Source organism: Protopterus annectens, chromosome 10.part0, assembly GCF_019279795.1.
Source record: "Protopterus annectens isolate FY-2018-M chromosome 10.part0, PAN1.0, whole genome shotgun sequence".
NCBI lineage: Eukaryota > Metazoa > Chordata > Ceratodontiformes > Protopteridae > Protopterus > Protopterus annectens.
The window spans coordinates 62,993,507-63,013,814 of record NC_056744.1 but is presented as its reverse complement, the minus strand read 5'-3'; the positions used below and the strand labels follow the sequence as shown (position 1 = coordinate 63,013,814).

Below are 20,308 nucleotides of genomic sequence, written 5' to 3'. Positions count from 1 at the left end.
TTTTTATGTCAATGGTCCTCAGGAATTGATTAAGGGTCTGGATGTTTGCATGCTCTGAATTCTTAATGTTGTGGATGCAGTTTTAAAAATATATAAAAGCAAATTACATAAAGACCTACAGATATCTGTATGGATGTATTTTCTACTTCAACTCTTTCCTGTCTTCATTATTATTAGGAATGACATACATACTTGTTACAGACAGTAGTATAAGAGTCGATTCTGATCTTTTTCAACATTTCCTTTCAGATGACCTTGGAGATTTTCAGGTGTATCATGGCATTTTCACATGCCCACCCTTTAAGCTGGCCAAGATGCTGCAGTTTTACAACCATTTTTCTTTTATTATTATACTTGGTCTCTAGACTGTATTTCCTGCACAATATCGAAGAGAAATTGCACAAGGATTAGTAGCTCACAGGAAAAAAAGTAGACTGGCATAATGCCAAATGCTTTTCTCCATAGGAAATTTCCAGCAATGATTCATTTTCTATATAGATTTCTCTCTTCTCTATGTAACTGCAACTGCGAAGTTAGTATATATATATATATATATATATATATATATATATATATATATATATATATATAAGTTGGGGGGGTGACTTGCCATCCTACAAAAAACAAGAGAAAGGGAGTTTTACACCCTTATGGGCATTTTTTTTTCATTCTGTTGAAATGTCAACTTTCAAGAAGTCAGTGTTTCATAGTAGAACCCACTAGACATCATCTCTTTTGGTAGCTCTTCATTTCCCAGACATACATATTTGTTCCCATTTTTACTACTGCAGTGGTGGTGCTGCAGTAGCGTTGTCGCCTCACAGTAAGGCTCTGTCCGGTTCGATTCTCAGCTAGAGCGTCTTCTGTGTGGAGACATGCGGGAATGGGCGTACCTTCGTTAAATGTTGTGCGTTAGGCCTGGCAAGCCGGTACGTAAAAATCAACTGCCAATCATTAGCAGACCGGAGTTCCGCTGTGGCGACCCCTAACCAGGAAAAGTCAAAAGACATAAACAAACATATTTGTTCCCATTTTTAGTAATCCACAATCAATTTTCTGAACAACACATTTCTCACTATATTCACTTTTATATCTTTGTGTTTGATACCATGGAGCACTGTGACATCACAAATAGTGTGCACATGCACATCACTGTTGTACACCTAGCAAACATTGTGAGCAATGCTTGTGACATGTTGGTCTATACATAGCACAGGCCTCTATCATCCATGGTGTTATGCTTCATCAGAAAGCACCAATCTTATAGACAGCAATTAGTATTTACAAAAAGCAACTGAAGTTGGACATGTTCCATTTTAAATGACCGAAGGAAGCAGTTTCTACTGCTGTTTAAATTATTATATACACTGTTCTTCCCAGGACAGGGGCTTAAGTTGATGCTTTCTTATCACTGCACATTAACCAAATATATTTACGAATATGAAAGCAAATCATTCATGTAAGATAATGAAATACAACAGCTGTGAAGTGCTTAGCATGTGGAGCTTCAAGGTGACAGGCACTGTGGGGTTTTCAGGAGATAGAGGGCTTTTTAATGGAGAAATGGGAGCTAGAGATGACAGCATGCTTGAGTTTTAGTTGAGAAAACAGAAAAAAGGACTGGAGAGAGGGAGAGAGAGGGAGAAAGAGAGAGAGAGAGTCAGAAGTACCAGGAGGTCAGTATACAGAAAAAAAAGTTAAAAAAGTTAGGGGGAGAAATGCATAGACCAAGAGGACATGAGCAGAAGTTGTTAAAAATACAAGCAAATCATGTGGCACAAAATAAGTCGATGGGAAAAGGTGGAAACAACTACCATATAAGATAAGAGAGGACATGGAAAAGGAAGCCAAGGGGGTAGGAAAGGTGCAACGACATGAAGAAGGAGAAGCAGTATCAGAACTGGGCGAGCAGAAGCTGACAACATAAGGAAAGCAAAGAGAGGTGAACAGAGAGGGACATTCAGTCAGAAAGGGGGGACAAAGGGTGACAGAGCCAGAACAGTACAGAGGGCTTGTAAAAAGAACACATGAAAACTGGGAAAGGGATCTGCTGCAGTAAAAGGAGGCAGATCACCAAAACATATCATGAGAAAGGCTACAGCTGGTAGAAATGGAAAGGGGAAAGTTGCAAAAAGGCATGATAGTGACATGGCACAGAAGGTAAAGGAGATCAAGAGCCACTCAGATGGCAGAAAAAAAGAGTTACACTGTTTGGAGACTCATTCACTTTACAGGTTAAGAATCTTGGCATGGGTGACAGGAGATAACAGGTTACAGTGAAACAGGTGAAGTGCTTGTTCTTAGAAAAATGTGGAAAAAGTGACCAAGGTGGTCACTGTGATGTCTCTCCTCTGGGACAGTGATCAAGGAGCCTCAATACTCACTGTTGACACCAGTGAGGAATGTTCACTGTGAGAAAAATCGACAAATGCAGTATTTTCAGATGCAGTTCTCTGCACCAAGTACAATTTCCCTCAAGAGCACACAGGGAATGCACCCTTCAGTCCTGGAGCTTGGCTTTCTCTCCAGATCTCTAATAAGTTTCTCACTGATCACTATAGAGCTGAGTCCTTAGCCAGGTATTCCAAGCTAAGTCCTCCACCACCATCTCTGTGAAATCAGTGCTCTCAGTGTCCCTATTCTAAGTAGCTTTTATACACACTCTCTTTGAGATTTGATTTTCCCACCCACACACACTCATTGAGAAATGCTGGCACTGCTTACCCACTCTGCCACCTCCACCTCCACCACAACACATGAAGCCAGCTACTTTAAGACTCTTACCTGGGTACCTAATTACACTTAGTAAAATTAATACTTATACAAATGGTAGTGTTTAACCAAGCATCAAGACTTTCTGGAAAGTGTACTCTCAAAGGTTAAACACACCCACCTGGGAAAGGCTGGCACAGCTTACCCACTCTGCCAGCTCCACCCAGACTATAAGTTAGATTTGCTACCACCAAGACACCCGAAGCCAGGTACTTCAAGGCTCTTACCAGGGTACCCAATTACACTTAGTAAAATTAATACTTATACAACTGATAAAGTCATACTGGAGAACTGTAAAAAGGGGAAGAATCTAAGTATGGCATGGACTGACACTAAAAAAAAAGATTATGTATCACATTCATGGATAAAGGAGATAAAGGCTTAAAATGCAATGCAACACTGATCAACTACATTACAGTACATTAACCATAGTGGTAGACCGTGGACCAAATATTTGCAAGCCAAAGGAAAAATTAAGAAATAGGAAGGAAAATAAAAAGAGAATATTCCAAGGTGACTCTTTGTCACCTCTGCTATCTGCTGCTCTGCTCACCTCCCTAACCCATTAAGCTGTCTACTTAACAGCTTAGAAATAATTAAACAGCTCCTAGAAAACAACAAAGTGTAACGACTTTTCTTCTCTTTTCAAATAAATTGAAAACTGTATAGCTCATCAATGAGAAACTGAAAGGCAGCAAAAGCAAAAGTTGTCACTTTGAAGAGATAAGTAATGTCATTTGGTGGTGATGATAAATGAAAAAAAAAAAGAAAAAGTAAATAGAGCAAATCCAAAACAAAGGCAAAAAAAAACAAACTATGTCAAAACAAAAAACTCAGCATCAAATACAGTATATATATCAAGCACAAAACTACAGCAACATAGGAACAAAACTTAAGTGTTTTAATACATGTCGAACAATTCAATACCAGACTGGTCAGCAGCTAACAAACATGATGTCGAAAGGGAACACAAAAAGAAATTACAAGACAATGATGATGCAACAGGTAAGAATAAAGTGCCCAGACCAATAAGTTCCAAAAAAAAAAACTTAGGCATGCCCATAAATTCTGCCTGAAACTGGAAAACTGGACACAAAAAAAAAATAAAAAAACAAAAAAAGTAAAAATAAAAAGTAACTTAAATAATATATATGATAATAATGAAATTACATTCATGTAAATACATTTATTGATATATACATTGGTTATACATAGTCAATAAAAACGGAAAATATGGTAATAACATTAATCCTCTATTTTGCCGTTGAATTTTCGAATGGAAAATTTGTTGAATCTGTTCAGCCAACCCTGTCGGTTGAAATACAAAATTGAAATGAATGGCCGAATAGTTGTGTGTAGTGCCTGAACAGAGCATTGGTTTCTCTTTCACAGCCCGTGTCACTCCACATGTCAATGTCAGTAATCATCGAATCAGATGTAGATCAACACAGGTGATAACACGAACCACATAAATGAAGCATAGATGTGCATCACAAGATATTACACCAAATCAATTATTAAAAAAAATGAAATGTCATGTGTGGAAAATTGGTATTATGTTTTTATGTATGGATAAATGGACATGAATATAAATGGACGCAATGATAAATAGCCCCAAAGTTATCGTCTTAAAGTTTGTCACCAATTGCAACTATACTGATATAATGTGCCATTATATAGAAAAGTGTTCTTCCGATATGAGGATTGATATTCCTGGAGCTTTCCTATATTCGAGGAACCGATTACTAAACAATGATAGAGCATATTGCGTTTCATCATATCTGCAATGTTCATTTCATTCATATATTCATTATTAGATCATAGTGTGTACCAAACCATAATTGCGAATTTATTTCTATCACATTTGCAACAGGCATATTGCAATAATAATTGAAAAGAAGTTCTAGTTGAATTGAATGCGAAAAACCTGAATGCACCTGTTCTGGTATATCCCCTGGTCCTGGTAATCTGATTCTTCAAGGTTTGATCATGATCCAAATTCAGCCAGACATTCTTCACTGGAACGCCAAACTAACCAACAATCATCAAGATAACGTCGCCAAATATCCAGCTCCTCAAGGTAGATGTTATGTGATTGATCATAAATGAGTTGCTCCTCAATGTAGCCCATGAATAAGTCCGCATATATAGGAGCAAAAGAGGCTCCCATAGTGGTACCCTTCAACTGCCAGTAGCATTCACCTTGAAAGTAGAAAACATTTTTATTCAAAACATGTTCCGCCATACAAATCAAAAGCATATTGAAACCAACTTGGTTACTTTGGTTAGATAGAGCCAAATTATATCCAGTTGGTTTCATTATGCTATGATGAAGAATATCTGGCTGAATTTGTGTCATACCTCAACCATAACAAATGGGGTATTGAATTTACTTCAACTTATCACCAAAATCAAATCAACTTTTTGGATGTAACAGTCATCAGGAACCCAGATGGTAATTTACGAAGCATAACATTTCGTAAATACCCGCAATACAATACTTTATTACATGCAACTAGTATGCACTCTAGCCACATCATCCGGAACATACCCAAATCCCAGTTCCTCAGGATACGCAGGATTTGTTCCACAGAAAATGACTTTGAAGAATCACAACAAGATCTAACCAACAGATTCAGAACCAGGGGATACAAGGAGCCTGACATTCAGTTGGCACGTCACTTTGCAATCAATTCCACCAGAACTTCCCTTCTCAAATATTGTGATAGAAATAGTAATGCACAGGATGGAGGATTACAGTTTATTACTACCTATGGGCGTAACATCAATTTGATTAGAAATACCATGATGAAACATTGGAACATCCTCACTGCCAATGAGGATATTGCCTCCTTAGTCGGTAACACTTGTCAATATAGTTACCATAGAGGAAGAACACTAAGTTCATTTTTTTCACATTATAAGAGGATGGGTTCAGGTGGCATTATACATCAACAACTTATGATGACTGGTGACAAACTTTGGGGCACTTATCAATGTGGCCATTGTTCATCATGTCCATTTATATTCACATCTAAACAATTTTCCAATAAAAACACTGACAGGATTTTTAACATGAAATTTTTTGGCAACTGTAATAGTGATTGGGTGGTATATCTTGCGACTTGCACATGTGGTTCATTTTATGTGGGTCAGACTTCACAGGCGTTGAGATTACGCATGTCGGAACATCGTAGTGACATTCAAACCAAAAGAGAAACCAATGCTCTGTTCAGGCACTACACACAATATCATACTGCTGGATTTCAATTTTGTATTGCAGATAGAATTTTGGGTGACAGAGCCAACAAACAGGGATGGCATTCCATTCTCAACCAAAAAGAGAAATACTGGATTATCAAGCTATGGGCACTATTTTCTCCTGGTTTAAATGATCATTTATAACTAATTAATATATCCAATATTGAATGTATTATCATACTTATGTTTTATTACCATATTTGCCATTTGGATCATCTATTTTTTACTTCTTTCATTTTATTTTCTAGTTGGTATTTTTCCTTCCAGTTTTTCTTTCAGGCAGAATTATGGGCATGCCTAAAATCCTTTGGAAGCAACTCATTGGTCTATGGACCTTATTTAAACCTGCATTTGTGCATCATTTCCTATTTGTACTTTTCTTGTTCCACTGAGGAAAGCCATGTTAGGCTGAAACCAGTCTGGATTATTGAATTGTTCGATATGTATTAAAACACTTAAGTTTTACCTTAGTGTTGCTGTAGTTTTGTTGCTGATATATACTGAGTTTTGTGCTGGCATTTTTTCAGTTACTGATAAATGTGCAAAAGCAACCTTTAAAGCAGGAAAACTGCAACACCAGGAAAACATCAATTTGGGACAAGAATGTGATATAAAAGAACTTAAGCAAGGAGTGCATAAATATTTGGGAATTGATGCAAGATCAACAATAAAACACGAACAAATGCAAATAAAACTTAGTAAGGAATACTTCAGAAGACTTAAATTAATCTCGAAAAACAGCACTGACATCTAGGAACAAAATCCAAGCCATAAACCAATTTGTTCTTCCTGTCCTAACTTACAGTTTTGAAGTGACTGGCTGGCCCCAAAATGTGCTGGCTAGATTAGATAGGAAAACAAGAAGGATGCTTCATTCTCACCAAATGATTTATAAAAATTAGTGCGTACCAAGATTATATATTTCCCATTCTGAAGGAGGGATGGTCCTCCTTGAAATTGATTACATGTATAGATCTGCAGTCGTGGGACTCCACACATATTTGCTGACCTCACAAGATCCAAATGTAGTGAAAGTTTTGAAACATGAGGAGAATAAATCTAAGATGACTTCTCTGCTTAATCTAGCAGAAAAAAAGAAGAAGGAGAAGCCCAGTTATGAAGTGACATTAATCTAGCAGAAGCATATCGGCGTCAAGCAGGAATGTAAATCAAACCAGAAGTAGATAAAATCAAGCAGCAACTGAATGTGCCAAGAAGCAAAAGAAAGACTATAAGGTGAAGGACCAGATGAGAAGGAAAGAAATGTGGAAAATGCATAAATATAGTTGCAAGTATAGGAAACTTCTAGAAGAACCTCATGTTGATCAGGAATGAACACAGGAATGGTTAAGAAGAGGTGAATTCAAACCAAGAGATGAAAGATTAATATTGGCGGCCCAAGATAGTGGGCTGTATACACTTTGGTTTACAAAGTCCATTGAGCATGTGGGAGGAACAGACAAATGTAGGTTTTGTAAAACCAAATTGGAAACAGTCGCCCACCTCATTACTGGTTGCAACATACTAATGGCAGAAGGATTATATACTGAAAGGCATAATAATGTGGCAAGACTGTTGCACTGGGGATTGTGCAAACATTATGGTACTGAAGTGGCTGAAAAACACTGGAAACATGAGCCACAAAGCATCATAGAAAATTATGAAGTTTACATCACATGGGATCATCCATCACCAACAGTTCAAAGGATAGATACTAGAAAACCAGATATAGGGGTCCATGAAAAGAAGACAAAAGTAGCATTGATTATTGAAATCACTACACCCAGTGACTACAGTGTCTTGCATACAGAGAGACACAAAGTCATAAAATATCAGGATTTGCAGGCAGAAATGAGAGCAATGTGGAAGAAAGATACCCACACAGTCCCAATAGTAGTAGGAGCAATGGTTCTTATAAAAAAATCTACAATCGTATTTAGATATGTTACCAATACATGTAACTCTATACGAATTACTGAAGGAGTCATTACTGGGCACATTCTAGGTACTGTGAAGAGCACTTCTGGCTGACATCAAAGATCGAAACAATACTAATTTCATGAACTTTAATTGTACTTTGACTTAGGAATAGGGTCCATTCCTGTCATGGTATTAGAAACCTAAAATATTTGGAGAAATTAAAAAAGGAATAACGTCTTCCAGTAAAATCCTCAGTAAAGTCCATTAAAACTCATTTAAGCTCTTGATCATCATTATGCAGTCTTACAGCCCTCAGAAATTGTCCTTTCATAATGCTGCTTGGAATGTGTCTTGGGTACATGCTAAATATATGAAGTATGCTGTTCTTCTTGCAAGGTTTCTTGTAAATAAAGATATGTACTACCCCAGTTGTGTTCCTATACACTTTCACATCAAGAAAATCTATACTATCCTTCAAGTAGTTACAAGTAAATTTTAAAAACATAGTACTGTGTAAAAAATCTATAAAAGCTGCCAAGTCCTCCAGTGTTCCTAACCAAGCAATAAACATATTGTCAACAAAACATTTAGAAAAAACAATCTTGTCAACATAGGCATTACTGTTCAGGACCTTCTCTTACTCCCAATCAGCCAGTACTGTATTCCCAAAGCTGTTAATGTAAACTGTCCCCATCACTACACCTAATTTCTGTAGGTAAAAAACCTCATCAAAAACAAACACATTATTTTCCAGGATGAGTTCTAACAATTTGCAAATCAACATTACTTTATTCTTCGAAAAACTTCTTTGCCTTCATCAAAAATTATCTAACACTCTCAATGCCTTCCATGTTAGATATAACCATAAAGAGTGACAAAAGGAATATCCAAGCTTTGATCTAAAGTCTTATACCAGCTGTGCAGATATGACAGGAAGGATTTAGTATCTTTCAATACAGTCTCAATACTATCAAAGACTGATCTTAAATTCCAGTCAACAAAAATAGAGGTTCTGTCAAGCTCCATCTCCCTGAAACTATGGGTCACACAGGTGGGTAAATGGAGACTCTTATGAATCTTTGTCAGGCCATATATATAATAGGAATAGTCAGATGCTCAACAGTAACATAGTCAATTCCTGTGTGATCAAGCCAGTTATGTGTATATCAAAACTCAAAAAATGAATCTTATCTATAAGCCCCTTGATCTGATATTTATGTAGGCGCATATAAGTCTCATCATCACTGAGTATTTCCTGCATCCTACATACATAAAACATTTTATCCATAACAACTATACCACCCCCTTTATCAGCATGGCATATCTGTAGGAAGGACATCTCATTAACTTATTTAAGTAAAAGTACAACACCTTATGTCAATTAGATAGAGTCTAACCATGTCTTTACACAAATTAACAAGGGCTTCAACTGATGGATCCAAAGCTGACAGACATTTTTGCCTGCTTTCCCTGACTAAACTAAACTAAAAAAAAATAAATAAAACTGTTGTCAAAAATGAAACTCTGTACATTTACCTTGTGGCTCCTGAGAGTAAACACACCTTTAGTGACAACTGTTTATAGGCTACAGAAGTTTAATTAATATCCACATCACTGCTCACCAATATATGACGCCCCTCCTCTGCACCAGTGATCAAGGAGCCTCAATCCTCACCACTGACACCAGTGGGGAATGTTCACTGTGAGATAAATAGACACACAGTATTTTCAGATGCAGTCCTCTGCACCAAGTACAGTTTCCCTTAAGTATACACAGGGAATGCACACTCCAGTCCTGGGGCTGGGCTTTCTCTCCAGGATCCAAATAAGACTCCCCACAGACTGCTATATAGCTGAGTCTGTAGCTGGATTTTCCAAGCCAAGTCCTTCACCACCTTGTCTGTAAAATCAGTGCTGTCAGGGTCCCTCTTCAAAGTAGCTGTCACACACACTCTGTTTGAGATTTGATTTTCACAGATACACACCCACTTGGGAAATGCTGGCACAGCTTACCCACTCTGCCCCCTCCACCCAGACTATAAAGTAGATTTATTGCCACCAAGACACCTGAAGCCAGCTACTTCAAGGCTCTTACCAGGGTACCCAATTACACTTAGTAAAATTAATACTTATACAAGTGGTACTGTTTAACCAAGCAGCAAGACTTTCCAGAATATATATACTCTCAAAGGTTAAATATTTTCTAAAACACCAGCCACAATGAAAGGTTTAGATATATTTAATAATAAATAATAAAAAAAAAACATGAAAATACTGGATATCTATTTACAATAAACACCAGAATTACAGGAAATATAAAAAAAACACAAATAGAAAGACTCCGAAAGATACAGAAACAACATTTAGCTAATCTCCACAATATTTTTCTAACTGGCTAAAGAATTACTGTTGCCTAGTTACTTACTAAAGCAAGGTAAGATGAAGTGGAACAGTGTCTTGTCAGGTCCAAAAACAGAGTGCTCACCTCATATCTCTCACTAGTATTCAAATATAATTTCAGTGCTGGCTACAGAATGACAAATCACATCTGGTTTCCTGACTCTGTGGTTCCCAAACTACCCATTTAGAAACTGAGCCAGGATCTGGCACTGATGTATCATATTACACATGTAGAACTTTAGCTAAGCTTTCCTACAGCATCTGAAAACTGCAAATCATTTCCAACACATCCACCCTTCCTGCAGAAACTAACAAGCCATTCACTGGCACCTCAGGATAGCAATTAGTTCATTAGTTCACCACTAAGGACAATAGAGCAGGATCCTAGCCCAGGCTTTTACAGGCATTGAATCTCTGGCTGCATTCAGACCTGTGATATAAAATCTTTATGGCCTAAACCAAGTAATTTAATTTGAGGATATTTTTTCTTAAGGTTAGCTGGGCTGAGCGTAGCCCCTTCCCCTCCAGCATTCTCTGTTAAAATATATACATTTCACCAGTTACAACAGTACAGTCTGACATACATGTATATTCCTTTTCTGTCCAGCAGGACCCACTGTTGATACACTTTGAACACAAGCAACTTTATAAATGCATTTTAACACAAGCATCTCTACAAATCAGTTGGATATTCAAATGACATATAATTCTTTACAAAACTCCAGATAGCTATGCTGACATATGTTACACATGCACTGCCCTACTCCCCCCCGCACAGCTGGCACTACCTCACCTTATCACAGTCACCATAATTATGTGGTGTACATACTGTGTGATGTAAGTAGGCATCGATGACATATCAGAATATACATATGAGGTGGCAGAAAGCTGCATCAAGTAGATGGCAGAGAGATGACAGAATATAGGGCATGAAGGAAACATTTGTTGAAGTGTCACCTTTGCAAGTCACTAGCACACTAAGGATGGGGGGGATTAGGGAATTACAGAGTATAACTAATACTGTGGTAGTAAAAAAGGAAGAAGGATTTAATTTGTTAGGAGAATGCAGAAGACCAAGCAGAGACTCTACTATACCAGGAATAAGCACCATCTAAGTATTGGAGGGACAGCTGAGTTGGAAAGGTGTGTCTTAATGACTATACCTTTAAACTTAGAAGGGAGGGTGAGTGGTGTCACAGAACCAGAAGGGGGTGGACACTAAGACAGTAGACTGAAAGAAAAAAATGGACAGGGAAGACAGGACAGGAACAAGCAAGAATGAGTCAGAACATGGCTAGTTTGTATTGTAATGCACTTTAATGTGTCTGGAATGGAAGACAGGAACCTACAAGGAGTGAAAGAAGAAAAGAGAGTGGCCATTGCAGGTAATAAATATGTCCCAATGATGACCAGGAATAACACATAAAGGAAAGGGTTGGGAAATAAGTCCATAGGTTCATATGTTCATACCAGGCTATCTGCCCTAGGGCATTTACAAGCCTAGCCAGAGTGTGTTTGGCTTTCGCCACCCCTTGGAATGAGTTTACTATTCCCTTTTTAAGGATAGTTTACTGTGCCTCTGTCTAGCAGTGATACAGAAGTGACCCCCGGGGTAAACCTACGATCTCCCATCCATTCGTCAAGATTCCTCTTGAAGAGAGTCAATGAGGGGCTCTGTCTAACATGGACTGGGATTCTATTCCAGAGTGAAGGGAGCCTCTGGGTTATGAATCTGTCCCTCCAGCATGTCCTATTTATTTCTGTGCTGAGGTTCAATTCTTTCGATCACGTAGCTCTAAGGGATTTGGATTTTCTGAGATGGAGCATGTCCATTAATTCCGGGTTGGACATGGCTTTGTACGTCAGGCATAAATCGCCTCTGAGTAGGCGGTATGCAACTGAGTAGAGCTGGAGTTTCTTTAGCTGAGCAGCATATGGCATCTGTTTGAGTCCCTTGATCCTCTTTGTGAGGTACTTTTGGGGTCTTTCTAGTTGCTGCAGGTGTCAGGTAAGGTACATCCCAAATGGGGCATTGTACTCAATTATGGGCCTGATGAGGGAAGATTAAAGGGGCACAATGACCTCCCTTGATCTAGATGTGAATCCTTTCATGATAAGGTGGGCTATATAGAAGGTCTTTCTAACCACTTTGGTAATGTGATTGTCAAAGGAGAGGTTACTATCAACTTGGGTCCCTAGGTCCCTAATTACTTCTTGCGTACTTAATGGATTAGTACCTATGTGGTAATTTGTGGGCACTTTGTTTTTCCCAAAGGGCATGACTATACACTTTTTGGCATTTACTTTAAGGCCATGGCTCTGGCACCAGTTATCCATTTCTATGACACTCTTTTGGAGGATGCTTGTGTTAGCTGGAGAGTCAATTATGGTGCCCAGTTTGCAGTCATCTGTGAACTTGGTCAGCCACAGTCCTCCCGTGTTAGCCTGTACCTCAAGAAAATATATACCGAATAAGAGAGGTCCCAGGACTGAGCTCTGTGGGATGCCACTTGTGACTGGTTTAGAGTCTGACATGGCTCCAGCAATTCTGTCCATGTGGGTTCTGTCCTTGAGCCAGTTTGCAACCCATCTTATGATATAGGGGTTTATATTTAAGCTGGAGAGCTTGTCTATGATGCCTGAGTGGGGTATTGTGTCGAAGGCTTTTGCGAGGTCCAGGTAGGCTGTGTGAACTACCTTACCCTCATCAATGGCCTTGGTGACCCCTCATCAATGGCCTTGGTGACTGTTTCAAAGAAGTCGACCAGGTTCAAGAAGCAGGATCTGCCCTTAACAAAGCCGAATTGGGTAAGATCCAGTGTCTGTAGGTCCTCAATGTCTTTGTTTATGAGTTCCATAATTATCCTCTCCATAGCTTTGCAGACCAGGCTAGTCAGTCTTATGGGGCGGTAGTTTCCAGGGTCCATAAAAGCACCTCCTTTGTGGAGTGGGACCACTGTTGCTGTATGCCATTCTTTGGGTACATATCCTGTAGTAAGGCTGAGATTGAACAGCAGCCTTATGTGTGGGTTCAGCTCTTCTTGGAGTTCATGTAGCACGCAGCCCGGAACACAGTCTGGTCCCATTGATGCTGTGTTTTTGCTTTGGAGAGGGCGGCTCTCACCTGGGCATCTGAGATGTCAGGGAGGCAACACTCTGCTGGAATAGATATTTGACCCTTTGGGGGGGGGACAAGTTTGCACTGAACCTGTCTACCAGGATGTTGGCAATGTCTGTGGGTTCAGTGTATTTTTTGTCATTATGGACTAACTCTGAGCATATCTGGGAGTTGTCACCCAGGTTTCTAACATAACTAAAGAAAGCCTTATGTTTATCTTTAGTGTCTTGTGCAATTTTTCTCTCAAAGCTGGCCTTGGATGACTTTATGAGTGATCGTAGTTTTTTGCTAGTACTGATCAGAGATGCCTTCCCTTTTAGGGATTTTGCTGTATCATGTAGTAGCTTCCTCCTTCTGTTGTATAGCTTATTTATGGCTGGGGTCCACCAGACAAGACGCCTGCCTTTGGGGGAATGGGTCTTGGTTTTATTTGGGATTGCATGATCCATGCATTCCTGAAGGTGTCCATAGAATGTGTTTATAAAGGATTCAGCAGATTGGGCTGTAGTTTCCACTGGCCCAGGGGTCTTGAAGGATTCCACTTTGGTTTTAAGAAGTGTGAAGTCTGCTTTTGAGAAGTTCTTCACTGTGGTCTTCTGTGCTGGGAGTGGGGGCGGGATGTGGATTTCCAGCGAGATTAATTTATGGTCCGATCTTACCAATGAGGGGTATACTTCTGGTATGAAACATTGTCTCCCCATGTTTGTGATGATCAGGTCTAGTATGTTTTCCCCTCTTGTGGGAGTGGTGACTAGTTGTTCCATAGCATTTGAGTTTATGAATTCTAGGAACCTTTGGGCTAGGGTGTTGGGGCTTGAGTAATGCTCCCAGTCTATGTTTGGGTAGTTGAAGTCCCCCAATATGATGGTGTTTGGAGAGACCTTCATATTCTCCAGTGTCTTCAGGAAGGCCAAGTGGGGTTCCTGAGTTTGAGAGGGTGGTCTGTAGCATGCTACAAACTGGATAGCAGTTTTGCCCACTGTTAGTTGCACATGGATGGTCTCCGATGCTTCTTGCAATGCCACTAACCTGGAGGTGTGGGTATCCTTGATGAAAATGGATACTCCCCCTCCTTTTGTGGTTTGGTCCAAGTTTTGGGGCCGAAAAGCATGATATGAGGTATAACCTGGTAGTGCTGGGGTGCTCTCGGGAGCCTTGAACCAAGTTTCTGTCACTGCACAGACATCAATGTTCTCCATACTGAGGAGGGCTTCGAGAATGTGCATCTTGAGGTTTAGACTTCTGGCGTTGAGCAGCATTACCCTTAGTTTCTTTCTACTTGTGTTGTCTAAGGAAGTGGGTTTGTCTTTTGAGCCTTGCCTAAAAAAAGGCACTATGGGGTGGCAAGAGCCTTTGCCAATATCTGAAAGCCCAGGGGTGACAGATGCAAGCCGTCCCTTGCGAAACAGCGTGGCTTGTCGAGCATGTCATCCCAAGCAGACAGACACTGGATCCCCTTTGAATGACACCAGTACTTAAGCCAATTGTTGAAATTGATCATTTTGTCTTTATACTGTGGCATCATTCTTGGTGAGGGTAAGATGCTGCTCAAGGTCAGTGTCATACCGGCCTGGGCTACATAATCAGAGAGCTCCTCTATGTCTCTTTTCATGTAGTCAATGGTGATTCAATGGTCCCATCCTCACCTCTTCACACATTTCAAATATTTTTTCATTATTGTTATTTTCACTTTACTTTCTCACAGTGAGCTTTACTCTTCATTTGCCTGCACTCATTAATTCAACATTTCCTAACTAGGCAAGACTGCACTTTGGTCACTGTAGACTAAATAGCTGTATTAAGCCAGAGATCTGAGGGCTGAGAGACTCCCAGAAGTCAAATGGGTTCTAGATGCACTGAGGTGCATTTTACAGTCTCTGTAAACAGCCAGTTTCATACAATGATGGCTTGCACAAAAAAATTTGATTAAGGAAAGCAATTCTGTCTTTCTCTTCAATTTTGTTTTTTTCTGCATTTCTTTCAACACACTTTAAATGACCAAGATGATATTGTAATAACTGCAGTGGAAATAATTGAATTTAAACCAAGCTATTGGGTTCTGGATATCCTGATGTGCATTTTAGAGATATTTAAACAACTTTTTCTATAATGTGATGGCTTGAACAAAAGTTATAATTAAGGGAAGAAATTCAGTATTATTCTTAAAATGTTCCTTTTTTCCCCTGCATACTTTCAACACATCAAAACTGAGCAAGACTGCACTGCAATAACTGTGGAGGAAATTACTGCATTAAGCTAGGCCCCTAGAAGCCATGGGGATTCTATATGTTCTGAGGAGCACTTTAGAACTTTTTTTCAACTTTTTGATCCAATGGGAGCGTGAGCAAAAATCATGACTAAGGAAAGAAATTCAGTCTTATTATTTTTTCTTCACGGAAGAAGTAAGTTATGCACAAGGCTTAATACTCAAAGTTTGACAAAATGGCAGTTTGTAATAAACTGAAAAGGCAAATGCTTGTGAGAATACATAAATCATATCTGGGAATTGTACCTGCCTTCCTTTCCCCTAAAAAATGTTCTATTTATCCACTTTAGGTGTTAGATTGGGATGAAAAATTAAAGCACAAATGGCCACGGTCATGTATTTCAAGTTGCTGCTGCTGCCATACCTATTACCCACCCCCCCCCCCGCCCCCGAAACTCTGAAGATCTGGATTTTCTGTGATACACACACAGCCTTCCTCCTAACCACTACCCTCTAAAGACAGACATTGTCTGTTTATATCTCTGATGTCAAAACAGGATGAAAATGAATAAACAAATAAATAAATAAACAGAGCAGAACATATTTCAACCTGTTGGTATTAGTCATATACTAAGAGCATGACTCCTTCCCCTTCCCCAAAACACAGCTATCTAAAAACAGATCTGTTTGATTATAGAGAAAGTGAAAAAGTAATGATCACAGTATTATTTTCAGCTTGTTACTACTAAATAATGTACTGCTCCAGTATAAGCTATGGTGAGCCTCTGTGCACATCCGTGAAGTTTGTGAGAAAAATTAAAGAAATAATAACTATACTGTCGTCAACCAAGAGAAGATATAGAGACCTATGCACAACTCTGAGGTTTAGAAAGAAAAGTAAAGAATTTATGACATAGTCTCCAGCCCAGCCGTCCCAACACAAGTTACAGCAACTTTCCATACACATCCCTGAACAGGTCACTACTAAGCCTGTGTCGAGATCCATTTATTCGGGCTTGGGGTTTGAGGGCCAGCCCCCAGAAACTTTAAAAGTCTGAATATTCTGTGAAGCATTTTATGCCTTATAGTTTGAGAGGTAACTGTTCAAATTGAGCAAATTATATACACACACACATATATATATATATATATATATATATATATATATATATATATATATATATATATATATATATATAGATTATATATATATATATATATATATATATAGAGAGAGAGAGAGAGAGAGAGATTTCTTATATATATATATATATATATATATATATATATATATATATATATATATATATATATATATATATATATATATATATATATATATATATATATATATATATATATATAGGTCTATTTTGTTTCATTGAAACTCATTTCACCGAATTTCATTTCACCCCGACCACTTTGCTGAAAGCTCAAATTACTGAAAACTTATTTAACTGAATCTCATTTCATTGAACTGAACTTGGTATATATGGCACTGTGTAGAGGACTGTAAGGCAAGTAAAAGGTATATGCCCTTTTCCCGACTGTAGTGCGATCATGAGAGCTATATGACTTACTTTTGAACATATTTTATCTAGTGGTGAAACAGTGGTGCTTTCTGAAAATAGTACAGTTTGTTGAATTATGTGAAGGTCGAAGTTCATTATATCACCTATTACACAATTTAAGGGGGTTTGTTCTTTTTTTTGAGTTTGTACAACCCTGGAGTTAATATATATGATTTCTGGGGGTGTGGGTGGCAAAGCACACTACCCAAAAAGCTGTTTTTTTTGTTTTACATTTCATAATCACAAATAAAACGTATTGGTTTACATTTGTGATTTTTGTGATAATTTTAGTGGCAATTAATGGTAATTGCTGGTGAGTTAGTTGATTGTTTTATGTTTTGATCAAATTCACTGGCGAAAGGTCATTATAAAATCTTATGTGTGTATATATATATATATATATATATATATATATATATATATATCTATATATATATATATATATGGATTTATTTCAAATTATCAAATACTTACTTTATCAAATCCCCCCACACCCCACCTAACTAAATATACCAACTCCAAAGTCACACTACAGTGGAATAAGGGCAAAGCTCACCATGATGGCCAAGTCTTTCCTTTCCTGGGGTTTCCTTTTCATAACTCCAGAAGTTCAATATAATAGGAGTTGATGAAGTGAGGTTCGCTGAAATTGGATTCAATAAAGTAAGTATTTCATCATCATCATCATCATCATTAAACCCCTTTTCCCATTTTTCTACATGGGGTCAGGATGTCATGTTAACTGTCACTATCTCTCTCAGTTCAATGCCACACTCCTGCCTTCTTCAACACTCATACTTGACTATTGCAGATCTTCTCTCACAGAATCCATCCACTTCTTTGCTGGAGGCCCACATTTCCTCTTGCTTTCATCCTGTCTGTTCCAATTCTTCTTTACCAGATTATCTTTTGATTTTCTGCACATGTGCCCAAACCACCATAGTGACCTTTTCTGCAATTTTTAACTATTTTGACTTCTGCTTTTATGTCCTTATTGCTATGCCTGTCCCATAGTCTTCATCCTACCACTGATTTCAGCACTTCATCTCCATTCCTCTAGCCGCCTCAGCTACACTGCCTTTACTGGCTAGGGTTATGTACCTTACAGTAGTACTGTTTGCACAACTGTTTTTTATACCTTACTTATCAGCTTCTATGGCATTCTTCTGTCGCACAATATACCTGACACTTTACGCCTGTTGACTACAGCCCCACGAATTCTAGTGCTGACTTCTTCATTCAGACTTTCCTTCTCCTCAACCACCCCTCCCAGATACTTGATGTTGTTAACCTATTCCGCTGTCTTTCCTTCTATCTCACTTCTCACCTTCTTCTGATTTCCCCAATTTGCTGCCATTACTACTGTCTTATCTGTATTCTGTTTCATCCCATCTGCCTTCAGTTTGCATTTCATTCCCCTATCCTTTGCTGAAGTTCTTCCTTAAGAGTCTGCTTATAATGCCATCTGCATTTGATGATCTCTCCCCTCCGACCTGTTTGTTAATGTACTCCATCAGCAGTATGAACACCAGTGGGCTCCCACTGGGAATCCCTCATTGAGACTGAACCCTGTTCGTAATGAGTCATTGGGTTTTTGTACATAGCCTGTACTAATCCTAGGGACTTCAAACCACAGCAGTACTGCCCAGATCAGCTTTCTTGGGTCCTTGTCATATGCTTTCTCCAAGTCTAGGAATGCCAGTTGGGCTCTTTCCTCATCTCTAGTGTCTCTTCAGTTATCCGTCTCACTGCAAACACTGAACCAGTTATGCTGCATCCTCCGAACTGCTTGTCTTCCATATTACTTTCTCCTACTCTGCATATCCATTTAGAAATCAGCCTTTCTATTACCACAATGCCCACACCATTTCTAGCTGTCCACCTCCTGAGTAGTAGACTATGGATCCCAAGCCAAGTGTCTTTGCTGCATTGTCCTTTCATCTTGTACCTTGGATATATAGGAGATCCAACCTCCTTCATACCATCATGTCATCCACTTCCAAGTTCCGTCCAGTCAGTGAACCTACACTGGGTGTAAAAATTCTTAGTGCATGCTTGATTGGTTTTATGTCCAAAGCTATCCCAGGTAACCCAGGCTGGGCAACTGGACACCAGCCAACCAGTAGCTTATTGACCCAGGTAGGCACACATATACCCCTTCCTGATGTACCTCAGAGTAGACCAGGTCCTCAACCCACTTATCCCCAGAAAATACCCATGCCCATTTGGTGATATTAGTCAACATGTCCGAATCACCTAGAGTCATATTTTACACCATCATGAGGCTAGCCCTGCCACAGCACACAGTCTATGATCTGTGTTCTCCTATCCTGAGGATATTGTGCACCACAGTAGATCGAAGCAGTTAGCCTATGCAACTGTTCCCCTATCAGGCTCCATGTAAAGTCTGTGCTGCTGCCCATGGCTACATTCATTCATGAGTCCTTTCGAGATGGAAACACTCAGCATATTTTTCAGAAGTGAGAAGATCCCCAGAAAGACAAAGGGAGGACTTGCAAACTCCATACAGGTATCAGCCAGAGGTCAGGATTTAACCTTGTACCTTTTTCCTCATCAAGACCATATTTTGAGTTTCTGAAAACTCAATGTAAAAAAAAAAAAATCACATTTTTGCAGGGGGGCAAGCCCCAACACTGCCTGCAAATTATACATATGGACTCCAAGACTCCAAGATTTCACTACAATGAAGAAAAGTGTAAATTCCCCATTAAATTTCCCATTTGATATATGTATATACATATATATATATATATATATATATATATATATGCAAGCCCAAAGTTTCAGTGCACATAGCCAACGTTGTGCTCAGACCAAACCAACAAACAATTCATAAACAGGATACAGCACATGAAAGTAGTCATCCAAAAGCATGAATACAGACTTAAACAAAAAAAAAACGAGCCAAAAAATCTGGTAAAAGTTAGGAAATTTATCTTTCCATTAATATGTCAGTCTACACCCTACAGTGGATTCCAACCAATCAAGCAGACAACACAAACTGGTCTCGCCCCCTGGCGTCCTCAGTGTCATACAATC

The 20,308-nt window shown here is 38.9% G+C and overlaps 1 protein-coding gene across 1 annotated transcript in view; it reads left to right on the top strand.

The window, feature by feature from the left end:
• LOC122812945 (bMERB domain-containing protein 1-like) overlaps positions 1-20,308 on the top strand; it is a 1,250,410-nt gene that overhangs the window by 1,212,499 nt on the left and 17,603 nt on the right. The window lies entirely within an intron of this gene.